General features: G+C 41.4%; 1 protein-coding gene across 2 annotated transcripts in view; it reads right to left on the reverse strand.

Annotated features, from left to right (window-relative positions):
- marchf8 (membrane-associated ring finger (C3HC4) 8) overlaps window positions 1–14,557 on the reverse strand; it is an 87,724-nt gene extending 73,167 nt beyond the window's left edge. For both annotated transcript variants that reach the window (XM_061227628.1, XM_061227626.1), the window contains exon 1: window positions 14,479–14,557. The gene's annotated coding sequence lies outside the window, so the exon portion shown is untranslated. The remainder of the gene's footprint in view (window positions 1–14,478) is intronic.
- Between the last annotated feature and the right edge of the window lie 3,040 nt (window positions 14,558–17,597).

The raw sequence follows: 17,597 nt of genomic DNA on the forward strand, positions 1-17,597 counted from the left end.
ATAAAATGAAAAAAGTTACTATTAGTATAGTATAGCAGGTAGAGAGCAGACTGCAAATGAGGGACAGTATTTCAACAGTATTTTTTTTTTTTAATCAGGTGCTACAACTGGCAATTCCTGTCAATGCAATGGGGCTTTCCAATCCACAATTGCTGACATGCTGAAGTCATGATGTTAAATATTTAGACCGATATTTACACCGCAGTAGATTATGAAGAGATACTGCAAGCCAAGGGAGCTGACTATCCCACCTTCACAGTACAGCACGGTTCTTTCCCGGGTATGTCTATGTCACACACATCTTTTACATTACATTATTGGCATTTGGCAGACGCTCTTATCCAGAGCGACGTACAACAAAGTGCATACCCATAACCAGGGATAAGTTCGCTGAAAGACCCTAGAGGTAAGTACAATTTCAACTGCTACCTGTACAACAAAGATAAGGACAAGGGCCATTTGTTTTTTTTTTTGTTTTTTTTTTTGTTTTTTTTAATTTTTTTTTTTTTTTTGGAACAAACAAACAAAGAGCAAAAGTCACCAAAGTTAACTATCCAAACACTGCTTACCTAGCCAACTAAAAATACCGATACACAAAGCAAGTCACAGAGACAACAATTAAGGTTCACAGGGAGGTAGGGAGGGATGGGGAGAGGTGCTGCTTGAAGAGGTGTGTCTTCAGCTTGCGCTTGAAGGTGGGGAGAGATTCTATAGTTCTGACCTCAACGGGGAGTTCGTTCCACCACCGTGGAGCCAGAACAGACAGTAGTCGTGAGCGTGAGGTGGAGGTTCTGAGAGGGGGAGGTGCCAAGCGGCCTGTGGAGGCTGAACGAAGAGGTCTGGCAGGGGTGTAGGGTCTGATGATTTTTTGCAGATAAGCTGGGGAAGACCCTTTAACTGCTTGGAAGGCTAGCACCAATGTTTTGAATTTGATGCGAGCCATGACAGGCAGCCACTGGAGGGAAGTAAGCAGGGGGGTGACATGTGAGTATTTGGGAAGGTTGAAGACCAGACGAGCTGCTGCATTCTGGATGAGTTGGAGGGGTCTGATGGCGGACGCTGGGAGGCCAGCCAAGAGGGAATTGCAGTAGTCCAGGCGGGACAGAACCATCGCTTGGACCAGGAGCTGGGTCGAGTAGGGGGTGAGAAAGGGGCGGATTCTCCGTATGTTGTATAGGAAGAACCTGCAAGACCGGGTCACCGCCGCAATGTTCTCGGAAAGGGACAGTCTGCTGTCCATCACCACGCCGAGGTTCCTTGCACTGGGTGACGGCGTGAGTGTGGTATCCCCGAGGGAAATGGAGAGATCCAGATGGGGAGAGGTATTAGCAGGGATGAATATCATTTCAGTTTTACCTGGGTTGAGCTTTAGATGGTGGTTGTCCATCCAGCTCTGGATGTCCCTCAGGCAAGCAGAGATACGGGCTGAAACCTGCTTATCAGACGGCGGGAACGAGACGAAGAGTTGGGTATCGTCCGCATAGCAGTGGTAGGATAGCCCATGTGCAGTGATCACAGGGCCAAGGGAGCGAGTGTAGAGAGAAAAAAGAAGCGGGCCAAGGACTGAGCCCTGGGGAACTCCTGTGGCGAGGGGCCGAGGTGTCGATACCGAACCAGCCCAGGCAACCTGGAAGGAGCGACCAGAGAGGTAGGACTCAATCCAGTCCAGGGCTGTGCCACAGATGCCTGTTGCTGACAGGGCAGACAGGAGGATGGAGTGATCCACAGTGTCGAAGGCAGCAGAGAGATCTAGAAGAATGAGGACAGAGGAGAGGGAGGCTGCTCGAGCGGCATGAAGTGACTCACTGACGGAGAGGAGTGCAGTCTCTGTCGAGTATGCACATTATTCATTTTTCTTGAGAGAAATACATTAAAGCGCAATGGTCCAGGAGTTGATAGTTTGTCTCATGGATAGCTGTAGCTGTAGCCTTGGATGATTGAAGAGAGAGAAAAGGAACAGAAAGAGAAGGACTGAACACTAATGTGAGGTCGCTTCAACCTGGTCTAGTCCAGCAAACTCCTATGTGACCATTATTCTCCCGGTTAGAAAAAAAAGATTCATGATACAGTCAAAAAATACATTTTTAAATATAATAGATCACTTGCCTGACTAGTATCATGGATACCATAGTTATGGAGAAGCATTGGAAACTAGAGTACACCACAACTGTTCTAATACAATTAATCACAGTTTTAAACAACAAACCATGTAAATATATATTTGTTCCGATGAAATAGATGCAACAGTATATAAAGACCACAGGTGGTTGGTTGATGAAAACTCATTGAAATAAATGTACAGGTGTAATAAGGCCCACTGAGGGAAAAGCTAAAGAATGGATGTTTGTTTGACTGTGGCTGGAAGCTCCACAGGGCAAAGCGCAACTGCATTGCCCAGGGCCTGGGAAGGTTCAGTCGGACAGGGTACTGCATGCATCTCCATCTACTGGCTCCTGCTAGTCGATTGGGGGCACATAGATTGCCGTCGAAACTGCATATGACAGGTCTTCCTGCATCTGCAACGTGTTAAAAAAGCAGCTGGTGACACTAAGTGTTTCGGACAAGAACCATGGGGGTCTACCATCGAGGGGTTCACTTATGCATAGGGCTGCAGTGGCAGATGATTCAATAAAGAAATAGCTTTTATTTTCATCTATTTGATGGGTTTACACTGACAAACCTGCAGGGATGGGAGTACAGAGCAGGTAGGACCTTAATTAATGAAAGGCAGTCTGAGGGCCCTACATTAATGAAAGGCAGAACATTTAGTCACAAGAAAGCAACTATCAGGTGCCATAGATTTCATAGATCATAATGTGAAAAGCACCTTTAGCACTACTCCTGCAGATGGGCAGAATTTTGGGACCTGTTCCACATTAAGATCTTGGAAGTCACCGCGCAACATATACCAAAATATCACACAACCTAAATATCCAAAGCTGTACTCTCCTCCTTGAGGACTTGAGTCCTTCCTGGATGTCCATTTTGGACGTACAAGAGGATAAGCAGTCTCGCAGACCAACTGTAAATGAGACCAAGAAGAACGGATGAGATTGTGTGCAGTCCTTTATCTTTGATGCTTGTGAAAGAGGATATAGTAGAAACCGCAACAGCACAGACTGCCTCTGTTAAACAACGCGAGGCTTAAAGAAACCGCAGAACAACTGTGAGGGTCAAGAACTCTTGCGGAGGGCTCGTTATGTAGCTGTATTTACTCCTGATAACACATTCAAATGTGGTCTCTTCCCAAGCTTTGTTTTCTTCAAATTGTGTATTTCAATATCCAAAGTGACCCCAATGGTGCGTGGGGGCATTTTTTAATTGCAGGTACTTCAAGCTCTTTTCATGACTTGTTTGTTTTCATAATACCAGGTAGAGTGTGTTATTTCAATGAGCAAAAAAAAGTGATTTGTTATTCCGTTTGGCATAGAAATAACTGTAACCTTTTTTCTTTCACAAATATGAAAAATACTGGCAGCATCTAAACAGGTGAGCTCATACAGACACGGGCCAGAGAGTATGCACTATTCAGCTCTTGAATTCATCATGTAGGGCTTGGATTATCACTGCAGAAAAATGTTAAGAGCCTGAGGTTCCGGTACCTTGTAGAGAAGAAAACATATTCAGAATTAAGTCTGTAACCCTCTGTGAGAAACATCTGTGTGTGGCACAGGTGTGTTTCAGCAGCATACAAACATGGTTTGTTTTCCATTTATTTTAACACACCAAATTCATTCATTCAAACAGATGCAGCCAAAGGCCGGATTCAAGCAAGGGAAATCTTTCAGCGACAGCAATAATAAAGCATACCGGAACTGTAACAAACTGATACAGAGCACAGATTTTCAACACCATTTGTCAAAACAGTTTGCCAAAGCTACAGCCAGGTCATGGATTTTTGTCAACAAATGAAATTATTGTTCACCGCAGATGAATCATGACATACAACTTCAACAATGATACAATGGGCTACAGAATTATTTATACCCTTGAAAAATAGGCTATGCAGAAAAAAAAACTTATATTAAATAATAGTTATTGACATAGGATTTATTTTCGATTTCTAACGATTTAGCGGAATCAAACAAAGAATCATTCTGGAGTCCACTGTATACAAAAAAAAAGCATATTTGTTAACTTTCAATAAAATCTGTGGCTTACAGTATTCTGTAGTTCACAGTGCATCCACAGCCCACCTGAAATAAGCACACCTGCTCACAAATAAAACAGGTGCACTGTTTTTTAAACTACTTCAAAAAGTTAACATCCTTTGAATATAATTTTTCTTATATTAAATATAAAAAGAAATTATATTCTGAACACAAACTTTGTCCATCTACAGAACTGTGAGTAAACTAACTCTACATGGCTCCATTTGCGTTGGCATAAAATAACTATGCTGAATCTCACACATTCAGTGGGTCAAAAATAATCACTTGTAAGCTGTATAATTAGCTATTTGTAGAGTTGGGACATTTTAAAATGTGATTTCAATAGAAAAGTGCATGAAGTAATGAAGTGCAAAATTAGCCTTGTAGAACATTCTGTTTTTTAGGCTTTCGTCCTCTAACATGTAAATCAATAAGAGGCAGGTAATGTGCATTTATACACACCCATAGGATCTGAGCCAGACCAGTGGGAATATTGTAATTGTAGGACCAATAAGGATATTAACCATAAGAAGCAGTTATATGATACAAACTTAGCATTTTCTCCTACAAAGAGTCTACCAACAGGGAAAAACACATTGGGTTCTGTTCTGTTTTTGGTAGCTGTAACTGCCAATTAAGCAAGAAAAGGATTTAGTTCCATCCATCCATTATCTTAACCCGCTTATCCTGAACAGGGTCGCAGGGGGGCTGGAGCCTATCCCAGCATACATTGGGCGAAAGGCAGGAATACACCCTGGACAGGTCGCCAGTCCATCGCAGGGCACACACACCATTCAATCACACACTCATACTCATACCTATGGGCAATTTAGACTCTCCAATCAGCCTAACCTGCAGGTCTTTGGACTGTGGGAGGAAACCGGAGTACCCGGAGGAAACCCACGCAGACACGGGGAGAACATGCAAACTCCGCACAGAGAGGCCCCGGCCAACGGGGATTCGAACCCAGGACCTCCTTGCTGTGAGGCGGCAGTGCTACCCACTGCACCATCCGTGCCGCCTAAGGATTTAGTTGTGAGGGATAATATGGTAAATGGTCTGCATTTATATAGCGCCTTTATCCAAAGCGCTGTACAATTGATGCTTCTCATTCACGCATTCATACACACACTCACACACCAATGGCAATGAGCTGCCATGCAAGGCACCAACCAGCTCGTCAGAAGCAATTGAGGGTTAAGCGACAAGTATCCTCCACTGCCAGAACCTGCAGGTTCTTTCTGTATCATATACACCGTATCCGTCATCTCCTGACGGAGAAAGCCACCCAGCTCCTAGTTCAGGCGCTCATCATTTCCCGCCGGGATAACTGCAACTCCCTCCTAGCCAGTCTCCCAGCGTGTGCCATCAAGCCCCTCCAGCTGGTCCAGAATGCTGCAGCCCGCCTGATCACCAGTCAGCCCAGGTCGGCTCATGTCACCCCGCTTCTCATTGGCCTCCACTGGCTTCCTATTGCCGCACGCATCCGATTCAAGGCCCTAGTGTTGGCATTTCAGGCTGCTAAGGGGACTGCCCCACCTTACATACAATCCTTGATCACTCCCTACTCCCCAGCTAGACCACTCCAGTCTGCCAGCTCTGGTCACCTTATGGTTATCTCTCTACGTGCACCTGGCGGTCGAGCTGCTCGTTCACGCCTGTTTTCAGTTCTAGTTCCTCAGTGGTGGAATGACTTGCCTACCACTGTTAGGACAGCAGAATCCCTCCCCCTATTTCGATGCAGACTCAAAACACACCTTTTCAAACCCCAAAAAAATATATATATATTGCACTTATGATGACAACTATATGTTTAGAACAGCATTCCATGTGTATTTTCCTAATTATGGATGTGATGCGTTGACTTCTGGAAGAACCTATGCATTTGTAAGTCGCTTTGGATTAAAAGCGTCTGCCAAATGAAAAATGTAAAAAAAGTAAATGACTTTCACTCACACAGTGGTCATCCCCTGTCATGCTGACACTCACACCTTCATACACATATTATTTTTTGCTTTAAGGGATGAAGGACTGGCTTAGACCAAACATACATGTACATGATTTGGGAGGTAAAATTGTACATTCACACTTTGTGTTCAACGATCCATAAAAAGCTCAATTTAAGTAGAAGAGCAACAATGCAGCACACTGAAACCGGAGCAGGAAAATGACAGCGATGTGCAAATGAGACTCCTTGTTTACAGCCATCACTCCCAGCAGGTAGAGAGCAGACTGCACATGAGGGACAGTATTTCAACAGTTTTTTTTTTTAAATCAGGTGCTACAACTGGCAATTCCTGTCAATGCAATGGGGCTTTCCAATCCACAACTGCTGACATGCTGAAGTCATGATGTTCGATATTTAGACCGATATTTAGACCGCAGTAGATTATGAAGAGATACTGCAAGCCAAGAGAGCTGACTATCCCACCTTCACAGTACAGCATGGTTCTTTCACGGGTATGTCTATGTCACACACATCTTCTGTTATTCATTTTTCTTTAGAGAAATACATTAAAGCGCAATGGTCCAGGAGTTGATAGTTTGTCTCATGGATAGCTGTAGCTGTAGCCTTGGATGATTGAAGAGAGAGAAAAGGAATAGAAAGAGAAGGACTGAACACTAATGTGAGGTCGCTTCAACCTGGTCTAGTCCAAATTCCTATGTGACCATTATTCTCCCGGTTAGAAAAAAAAGATTCATGATACAGTCAAAAAATACATTTTTAAATATAATAGATCACTTGCCTGACTAATATCATGGATACCATAGTTATGGAGAAGCATTGGAAACTAGAGTACACCACAACTGTTCTAATACAATTAATCACAGTTTTAAACAACAAACCATAGTTCCTATGAAATAGATGCAACAGTATATAAAGACCACAGGTGGTTGGTTGATGAAAACTCATTGAAATAAATGTACAGGTGTAATAAGGCCCACTGAGGGAAAAGCTAAAGAATGGATGTTTGTTTGACTGTGGCTGGAAGCTCCACAGGGCAAAGCCCAACTGCATTGCCCAGGGCCTGGGAAGGTTCAGTCGGACAGGGTACTGCATGCATCTCCATCTACTGGCTCCTGCTAGTCGATTGGGGGCACATAGATTGCCGTCGAAACTGCATATGACAGGTCTTCCTGCATCTGCAACGTGTTAAAAAAGCAGCTGGTGACACTACGTGTTTCGGACAAGAACCATGGGGGTCTACCATCGAGGGGTTCACTTATGCATAGGGCTGCAGTGGCAGATGATTGAATGAATAAATAGCTTTTATTTTCATTTATTTGATGGGGTTTACACGGACAAACCCGCAGGGATGGGAGTACAGAGCAGTAGACCAAACATACATGTACATGATTTGGGAGGTAAAATTGTACATTCACACTTTGTGTTCAAGGATCCATAAAAAGCTCAATTTAAATAGAAGAGCAACAATGCAGCACACTGAAACCGGAGCAGGAAAATGACAGCGATGTGCAAATGAGACTCCTTGTTTACAGCCATCACTCCCCAAAATGATGACACCCCCCCTCCCCACCCCACCCCACCCCCACCTCCCAAGCGCAGTCTGGTCAGCCGGTAACAAATGGAGGAGATTTGAATTTCCTACTGAGAGGGGGTCGGCTCACAACGATAAATGAATCTGCCATGCCCAGCTCCCGACAGCTTCACCAGTCCCACACACAGAATTAGGCCTGTCATGCAGACAGCTTTATTTCTCCCTCAGTCTGAATGTTCAACGATGTGAGGAAGTAAGGAGGATCACTGAGCCCGAATCACAAAACCAGAGCTGTAAACACACAGGCAGCGCCGACACGAAACTCAATAAGAAACACACACATGCAGTGTTTAATCAGAACCAAATGTGAAATATAGCTATTCATTCTAAAACTGAAATATATAGGCATACAACTACCTAGAATATGGGCCAACTGTGTGATTACCCAAAAATATTTTACATTTTCTGAACCTTAACAAGGTCTGCAAAAGTTATAGCAGGATACGAAAAAATGCATTAACGAACAACTGTCCTCGTGAAAGAATTCAGGACTTACTGCAAGTCATTTTGCTTTATGGCATTCTCTGCTGCACTGAGATAGACTTCAAAAGCCGTTCCACATTATTTTGCCGATGTCAGATAATTCAGTCAGTGCTGCAAAGTTGTCTGGACCAAACGGCTTGGCAAATACCTGCCTGAAAGTTCATCTGAAAGGAACATGCTGTGTGGGGTGAGAGCGTAAGCATAGACTCCCCGCTGTATCCTCCAAATACTTCCATCTTTCACCCTGGGATCAATGCAGCGCTCGCCCAATTTACTCTACTCTTTTAGCAGGTAGAACTTTATAATGAGCATTTCTGCAAACACCTTTTAGACCTGCTACCTACAGGGCTGAAAACTGGTATAACGCTTACGCAATGCAACACATTATGAGTAGTGAAGCCTTTTAGTCTTTCTCAAAAACTGAAAATAATCGGTTAGATTTAAAACACATTTCTCCCTGCTGTCTCTTGCAGACTAAGAAAGCTACCAATTTAAACTCAATTATTGGGACTGTCAATGGTTGATTTTTTTGACACAATATCTTTGCATCCGGTGAAATAATTGCCCTCAAATTACTGTCCATTTCATGCCATAAGCCACTTTGAGCATTTAAAGTAATGAGCTAAGCGTCATGCGTCAACTCATTTTTAACTGTACTTTACCAAATCCCACAATACATCAATTAAACTATAAAGAGTACTGTGCGACTTTCGTTATGTATTCAAATGCATGCACCGACATGTAAATTCCCTTCTCTGTTTTCATACATTTCACACCTATTCCAGGCATAGAGGGACTCCTGAGAAAACAGCGCCCACTAAATGACAGGAGAGAATGCAGAAATAACAGATGAACATTGACAACTGCAAAAATGAAGGGGTGGAACTGACCTATAGAGAACACACTTGAACAATGGGGAAATTTGCACCTCCATGACAACTGATTAAACCTTAAATTGACAGAACACAGAACTACAGATTGTAGCCATGGACACAGATTATGAATGCGGAAACATCCAATACATCCCATCTTTCACCGGTGGCAATTGAGCTCTTGTGGAAGGAACGGCGCACTTAAGATAATGCTAAGGTACAGACGCACCGATGTGATGCTTGACAAGCTATACTGCTGCTGAGATAATAGACGTGTTAATGAAATGTCACATATTGCACATGGCTGGTGGTGAAGAGGTTACAAGGCACAAAGTTCTTGGGATGTCAGGAGTAACAGCGACATATCAAAAATCTATTTCATGGTAAATTACATTCCACTGTTATGACACACTGGCTGTTTGCCTCATATCCAAAGCACAGTCAGAGTTTCACTAGTAAGGCATCAGATTGTGATCACGGAACAGTGGAACTTTATCTTAATCTTGAGCTTCTCCATCTTAGAATCTTGTGTTTCTAAGACGGAGAAGCGCACCTAAACCTAAAGTTTTACACACTCTGTGCTTTCCTTCTCCTGCCCTGTGTACAAGGGCTGCACATTGAGGGCAAATGACCAGTTAGCTTGTCTCATGGATGGCACAAGGTAGCTTGGTGTTTCTCATGACAGCCACGAGGAAACGTGGCCTTTCTTGTGTGCAAATGTCTGTCTTCAGTTGCTGGATATTATTCAGTCGGGGTCACTGATATTAAATGCATCTCAGATTTTTCCCCAAAACACAACTGCAAATTGTTTAAAATAAACAAAATATAAGGTCAGAGAGACCATCTGGCAAGCCCCGCTATGTTATCACTACATGCCAGTTTCCATAACATGTCATATCATCTATAAATATAAAATATACATTATGAAATATGCACCAGCACTAAATTCATATTATTATTATTTATATATCAGAGGGGATCACTTTTCTGTCGAAATTGCAGAGAAGCCAGTGTATTAGTTAGGGCTCAATCGTGTGGCATGGTGGGCTAAGAGTAGGTTTTCATTCCAACCGATCACCACACCTGTGCATTTCACTTATCACATCTTCGACCAGAGAGGAGAGAACTAATTATTATACGATTGGGTGGATTGAAAACCTGCATACTCTTCACCCTCCACGGCACATGATTGGACACCACTGGCATTAGTGGTAAGGACGGACAGGAAATAGTTCACATCAAGTGAAAATATGACATTAATACTTGGTTAGTGCCATTTTTCATTTTTGGTGGATTTTTCTGTGTTGATTGGTGGTCACAAAAGTTTATATTCATACTTCACAGGCCCATTTGAAAATGCCCACCCAACACCACCAGTGATAAACAGCATATAGAGGAGCAATTACAGAATGCAAACACAGTGAATTGATATTGCGACAAAAATGCCATCATGAAAAGGTATCAAATACGGCCTTTTTTAAATATGAAAATATTACGGATTGACACTTTGATGAACACACTTATGTCCTGTTAAGACCAGCCCTTCCATATCACTATAAATGCATGCTTTTAAATGGGGGTTCCTATTGACTGTGGCTGTAGAATAACATTTTATCAGGGCATTCGGCCATATAGGGCTTTGTGTTTATTTGCACCAGGGTAAAAATAAAGCCCTGAGACAAAAGTTGTTTGCTTTTGTTCCCCAAACTAAACAATTTATGACAGTATGACAGTGACATAAGGAATCATAAGAAGCATAAACACATTAATTATAAGCTGCTAGTCTATTTCTAGAGCTCAAAACTTTCTGTGGAGTCAGGTTTCACTAACCAAGCAGATGAAAACTGCCAGTGAGCAATCGATGAAAAATGAGAAAAGGCAAAAGAACAGGATGCTGGAGAACTTGTTGTGTAAATACACACAATGGCTACTAGAGACAAGCACCAAGAATGTCAAGAGAAGCAGAGGCAGAAGAGCATTATCTTAGCAGACTAGTGGTTATGTTGCTTGACTGGGACCTGGAAGGTTGGTGGTTCAAGCCCCAGTGTAGGCACAATAAGATCAGTGCTGCTATTGGGCCCTTAACCCTATATCCCTTAGTCCAATCAACTTTAAGTCACTTTGAATAAAAGCGTCAGCTAAGTAATGGTAAAGTAATGGAATGGACAACAGCAAGCTTAGTAACTACATACAAATACACTTCAATAAACCTGATCTTGCCCATATCATGAAAATACTCTTCGGAGATGATAGCAGGTGTCGAGACTCCCCAATTTCAAAACTAATGGTGTGTCAGCCCTAACCATGATGATTATTTGGCTGGCAGCCAGTCAGTCCATGGGCAAACAGCACGCATTACCATCCGGGATCATTGTGCGTGTCCTACAAAGCAGTTTACCATTAAACAATGATCACAGAGAACTAAAGGAAGAAAAGAACATCAAGCGGCATGCTAAAAACAAGATCAAGATGAACAATGATCAAGATGCATTGTACTTTCGATCAAGAGGCCACCAAAAGAACGCTAATGAAGAGAATGTCAATGCAGTAACACAGTGGTAACTAATCTTGTTCCTGGAGATCTACGGTCCTGTAGGTTTTCAGTTCAACCCTAACAAAGCTCACCACATTCAACCGCTAGAGATCTCATTGAGCTGTCAATTAGTAGAGTCAGGTGTGTCAAATAGCGTTACCGATCAGCCAGACAGGGTTCACACCTGACTCCCAGGTAAAGACAGGGTGGAAACAGGGCGCTAGAAGATTAGCACCTGTATGCAGATGAAAAACGCTTCATATGATTTTTTTTCAATTGAGTATAATTGATATTGCATGAAGATGATGATTGTTTTTAGAATGAATAGGCCAAGTACCTGCTATTATTCTGCACAAATGTAGGGACCTGTGCCAATATAATATCCAAACAATCAGCACAGGCCTCATCAGAAACTATGCCAGCCTTTCGATAGCTAGAAAAGACCTACATACTATAGAGGAGCCAATATAGGTAGCATTTATAATGGTTCTCTTCCCAAACCACATCAGGCGTGTAACTATGTGGAACAAAAGCCTGCACCCACACCAGCTCTTTCTGGGTAAGTATCCCTGGCCTACTGTATGCACAGCTGATTTACCAAATTGATTGGCCAAACACTTAAACATATTCTTCACTGAAGGTATTAAACAGCTGAGCCCCATAGGACAGTGGCTCCCAAACTCAGTCCTGGGGGCCTGCTGTGTATGGTGGTTTTCGTTCTGACCATAACTACCATAATCGCAGAATTTTAACAAGCAGATAATTGTTGATATTTGGCTTAATTAGGTTCTTCATGTTTAGAGTGGTTATGTAAGCTACATTATGTCAGATATAGCTACGCATGCCATGAAGAATAAAATTCAAGTTCATATAGTGCATATTTTGCTATATTGCACAAGTAAATAGTAAGTAAATTGTTAAATCAAATTAAAGCTTGAGTTGAATCAATATGCTCCTAATTGGTGAAAGTGTGGAGACCTGGCTACTAAAACCAACCACCAGAAAGATAATGAAACAATCCTGACAAAGAAAATGATAGTTAAACCTGTAAGGTGTTAATAACCTATAAATAAATAAAACAATAACCTAAATAGAAGCACATTGATTAACCTCAGTCTTTTTGCCATCATAAACCGGGGGGCCCAGGACCGAGTTTGGGAACTACTGGCCTTGGAGCCCATTAGATACACAAACATGAAATCTGGCAAGAACAATACTGGGGGCCCACTTTCTCAGATATGGCCTTGGAAATTATAACTTAAGTACATTCTCTCTGGCCACAAATCCCAAAGTTCTACACAGTTTATTTGAATTATTTCTTAATTAAATAAATGCGTGACTTGGGCTGACAGGTGTATAAATGTGCCTGATGTTCTAGATATTCCTACGTATATATAGCAGGTAATTCGCGTAATAAGACTCCTCGACTACAGACGTTTAAGAAACACTGTGGCTGAAAGAAAACAATACAAGAAACTGTGCGTATAGCACATGTAGCTATAAGAGAAGAGTGAGAAACTGAAAAGGGCAAAGAGCGGAGGCGCACAGAACGATTCGTAAAGGAATAAAACAAAACTAACCCGTTTAACCCATAAACTGCAATGGGTAAGAATTCGTCTCTAGTATGCAAAGTACTGTAGTCTCACGTAATGCCCATTCGTGACGGAACAGGCATTCTGACTTTAAGCATGCATTTAGCAACATGTGCAAAATAATTTTGCTCACTGATAAGCTTGTTTGTCCGCAAGAACTTACGAAACAAACAAGTTATCGGAGAATGACGGTCCATTTATTAGTTCATACGCACATAATAAACGACCTAAACAGATTATTCTGTGTAACTACAGAAAAAGTGGAGCTAAATGGAAAAGCACGCAGAGTGAATAGGAACAGTATCCTAAAGCCATGTAGCTAGGCCTACTGCGCCTTTTATGGGAGAATAAACATGAACCGGATTTCAGAAATCAAACCATGGCGTTGGTAGAATAACGTCAGTGTTATGATGCTTGGACGAATGCCAGAGAGAACAGGTTACAATAGGCTACCATTTCATTACCCAAGCAGACTCGCATTGTGGCTATAGTAAAAAAATATCGAGAGATGCGCGAGACAGCTACATTAAAAAAATATTAATAATAAAGATAGAAACGAAAGACGCTGCTTCAGACATGACCAGCTAGAGCGAGGCTATTGTTCGCAAACTTCTCGCTTAGGGAACGAGCAGTAATATTGCATTGTCTATTATAAGCTTTAATTGTACACATGCAGGAAATAATTAAAACATTTCCTCCCGTCATTGGGTATGATTGTACTACCACATCTAAATCCAACTAGGCTACCTGTCTTGCTACTGTGAAAAAGAAAGCTTGCGATTTCGTCACGACAATGAAGCTGGTTCCATTGAAGCAATCCATACACATCTGATATTGCAATAGTAATACAAGAAGACAACATTTCAAAATAAATAAACACATTGAATTCATTATTTTATTAACCTGTCGTTAAACATGCGCTGTTCTTTGATATACGACATTTCCAATTTAGCTTGTTTTCTACCATTTTCAGTAAGCTAGGAGTGGCAGAGTCCTATTACATGAATACATCCTAATTTGAGTCTGTCATTCCATTTTCATTAAACTGTTTTAACTAGCCTACATTTCCACGTCGGTGGCACATCTTTGTGTTAAACGGGACTTGCGGGTTTACATTTACCGCAAGGCTTTTTAATTTTAAAACGCCGTCTGTCCCAAGATGCATTACCAAGCGGTTTGAAATTCAAACAATTCACCTCTTTCAATTTCTCGGCGGCGGCAAAAGGACTGATAGATATATAAATCAAATACGAACATGCATGCACAAGAAAATTCAGGTCCACTCACCCCCGTTTTTTCAGTGTCAATGGCGATGTTTTGTTTATTTCATAGTCCCCATCTGATTGTCTGCGTCACCGACTTCCGCGTAGTGGGGGAAAAAAATAGAAAAGAATAGAGAAAATGAATTAGACGGGGCAACGGGGCATGCGCGTCAGAATATTCGCGTTTATAATGTTGATTGGTATGGTCGTTTTTGGAAATCCATATGACAGACCGTGATATTGACTAGTCATATTCATCAGGAAATTCCTTATTAATATGTTCAGTGGCCCGCCCATGTCATGTATGTTTAAAAAAAAAAACATAATGGCTTATTCATAATAATTCTCCTCATCTTTGTCAGCACCATCATCATAATTTTAGCAAAGAAGACACATACACACATAAAAAACTTTTGATTTTCAGAAAAATATTGTTATTAAATACAGTGGACATACCATAATAAAACAAACACGATAGGGAGTCGAGGGAGATCGTTCAATATTACGTGGACTAATTAGTGACACGATAAATGCGCACGGATTCTCAAATCTGTCAAAGTCAAAGTTCCATTTATTTGGGATATCATAAAGGCCTTATTGTTCTGTTGGGTTAATTATTCACAGCCTCTCTGTAGATGTAACACTGGCTGCGTCTGTGCTCACTGCGATGTGTGGGTACCTTTGATACCGCTATTGGTGGTCACACTGGAAAGGGGGAATCTTAACGTCTTTACACGTTTTTATTTTTATTTTTTAATTTCTCTTTGAATTTTTTCCTCTTTGTACAAACGAAAGTAAAAGAACTTGTTTGAGCTCACAGTAAGGATTCTTTAGGATGTGGGAACGCGCAGGAATTTCTGACATTGCTTCGCTTCTCCTCGAGACCGGATTTCTGCCCTGAAGGAACAGCCAATGGGAGCGGCTTTAGGACTTCAGAAAGGGTTATATATTGAGTATATGCCCAAACTTGTTCCAATAGAAGTAGCCTACCCTCATAAAATCGCAATTTAATCACCAATCTCTGAGATAAAGCGTGGGCTTGTGTGATTTGAGCTGCTTTGCCATGTGCCTCAACATTTGCTTCCCTCAAATTTGCGCAGAAAAGAACTTGCCCTGCAAGTTCTGCAAGTCCATCTGGTCTCTTGCATACATATTCTGCTTTGTATCGCTTTATATTGCATGATAAGGATCCAAGGTAACTCTCAAACTTGTCAAGCACATTCTGTAATGCATGAAGCCCATTATCTATGAAGGTGGTCTTTATTTGGCAAGGCCATCTTTAAAGCTTAGCTCAGGAGGTCTTTCACTTACAGATTAATAGTATTTCAATTGGAATACAGAACACATGCTTAAACAGTGTAAAGATTTCGGAATCATATCCTTCACAATATTCAATCAAATGTGCTTTCAAACAATGCCAAAGCTCCCATTTTTATATTTATATTTATTATTTTATATATCTATATATATTTTATATATTCTTTAGATCATATTTCAACAAAGCAAAATTTTACTCAAACTTTAATTATGATTGTAATGGCTTTTCCAGTCAAAGACCAATGGTAGAAATTGAGTTGAGAGTTGGTCTCCAGAAAGGTTGGAAAGCTGAAACACAGATGGCCAAATCATGCACTCATTTAATTTACCTCACCAAAATGTATGAACAAAATGATAGTATTTTAATCTGTATGTATGTCAAAATTAAGGACAAATATTTAACAAATAAGTACCCAGAATTATGGAAAGGAAGTGTTTTTGATAAAGTATCAGCATATCACCAACCGAAAAACATCCTGAATTTCATGTCACCCAACCGAAAAACATCCTGAATTTCATCCAGTGGTGCAGGTAGAGATTCAATCAATATAATCTTTAACAGAAAGTCAAGCATGGCTAGTTCTACACAAACGTGTTTCCAGCCCTGAGCCATAGCAAGCTACATCCAGTCCTCTGCCTCCATCTATTTGTGATTGGCTGGTTGACTGGACAATGTTACCTATGTGTGCTGCAAGGCTAAAAGAGGTGTCTTTTCTTTTTTTACCACAATTAGCAATAGCATTTATCTGTTTAAGGGATTTGCTAAAGAGGTCTGATTATGTGGATTGATTTTAACCAAGCACAAACTGATAATCAATTCAGGTGAGAAAAGCCAACTTTGCAGCAGTCAAAGATCAAATTCTAAACAACTAAGATTTGAAAATCGCTAGCAAATTAAGACCAAAATGGAGATGAGAGAAAAACTAAATCTGGGTTTCAAACCAAGCCACTCTCAAATTATTATTTTGAAAACAAACAATTACTGTTTTATAACAGGTATTATATTTCTCAACAGTCATGTTATGCCCTAAGTGCTACTTGTTTGATGAAATATTTTAAGGAGATTGCTTATTCCAGACTTTGACATTCACACTTCAGTCAGCTAAGATGTCTAACCCAAAGGTCTGCAACTCTGGTCCTAGGCCCTGTTTCACAAAGCAGGATTATACACTTAGCTGGCCAACTGCACTCAGTAAAACTCAGAACCCACCCAAATCTGGAACATGGACTGGAGTAAAAAGAGCCGTCCTGATTTTTACTCAAGTGCAGTTATCCAGCTAAATCAGTAATCCCTCTTTGTGAAACAGGGCCCTGGAGAAAATCTCTTGGTTTTTGTTGTTACTCTGTATTTAATCGACTACTGTTCCTGTACCTGGGTTCTTGGTTCTGAACTGGGTGCAGATTTTAGGTTGAAAACAAACCAGATATTGTGGCTCTCCAGAACCAGGACTACAGACCCTTGCTTTTGGTACTTGGGTATGTAGGAACATACGCTACCTCAAGGCTGCCCAACTCGGTTCCTGGAGATCGACCGTTCTGTAGGTTTTCACTCCAACCTGTTAAATGAGGTGTGCTTTATTAGGGTTGGAGTGAAAACCAACAGGATCCAGTGTTGGGCAGCCCCATGCTACCTATCAGTAAGCAAAACTGTTGTTGTTCCAGGCAAGGCAGATGGCGTGCAAAATACTGACGAACAGTATAGATTTCATAGCAATTAACCTGAATTCCTGAGTGGCACAGCCTCCCTGATATTGTACCGGGTTTGTGACAAGCAGCAGATGACAGACTGTGTAATTTACCACCATCATTACAGACAAAAAAGTGCCA

This window comes from Conger conger, chromosome 18 (assembly GCF_963514075.1).
Source record: "Conger conger chromosome 18, fConCon1.1, whole genome shotgun sequence".
In the NCBI taxonomy this organism is placed as follows: Eukaryota; Metazoa; Chordata; class Actinopteri; order Anguilliformes; family Congridae; genus Conger; species Conger conger.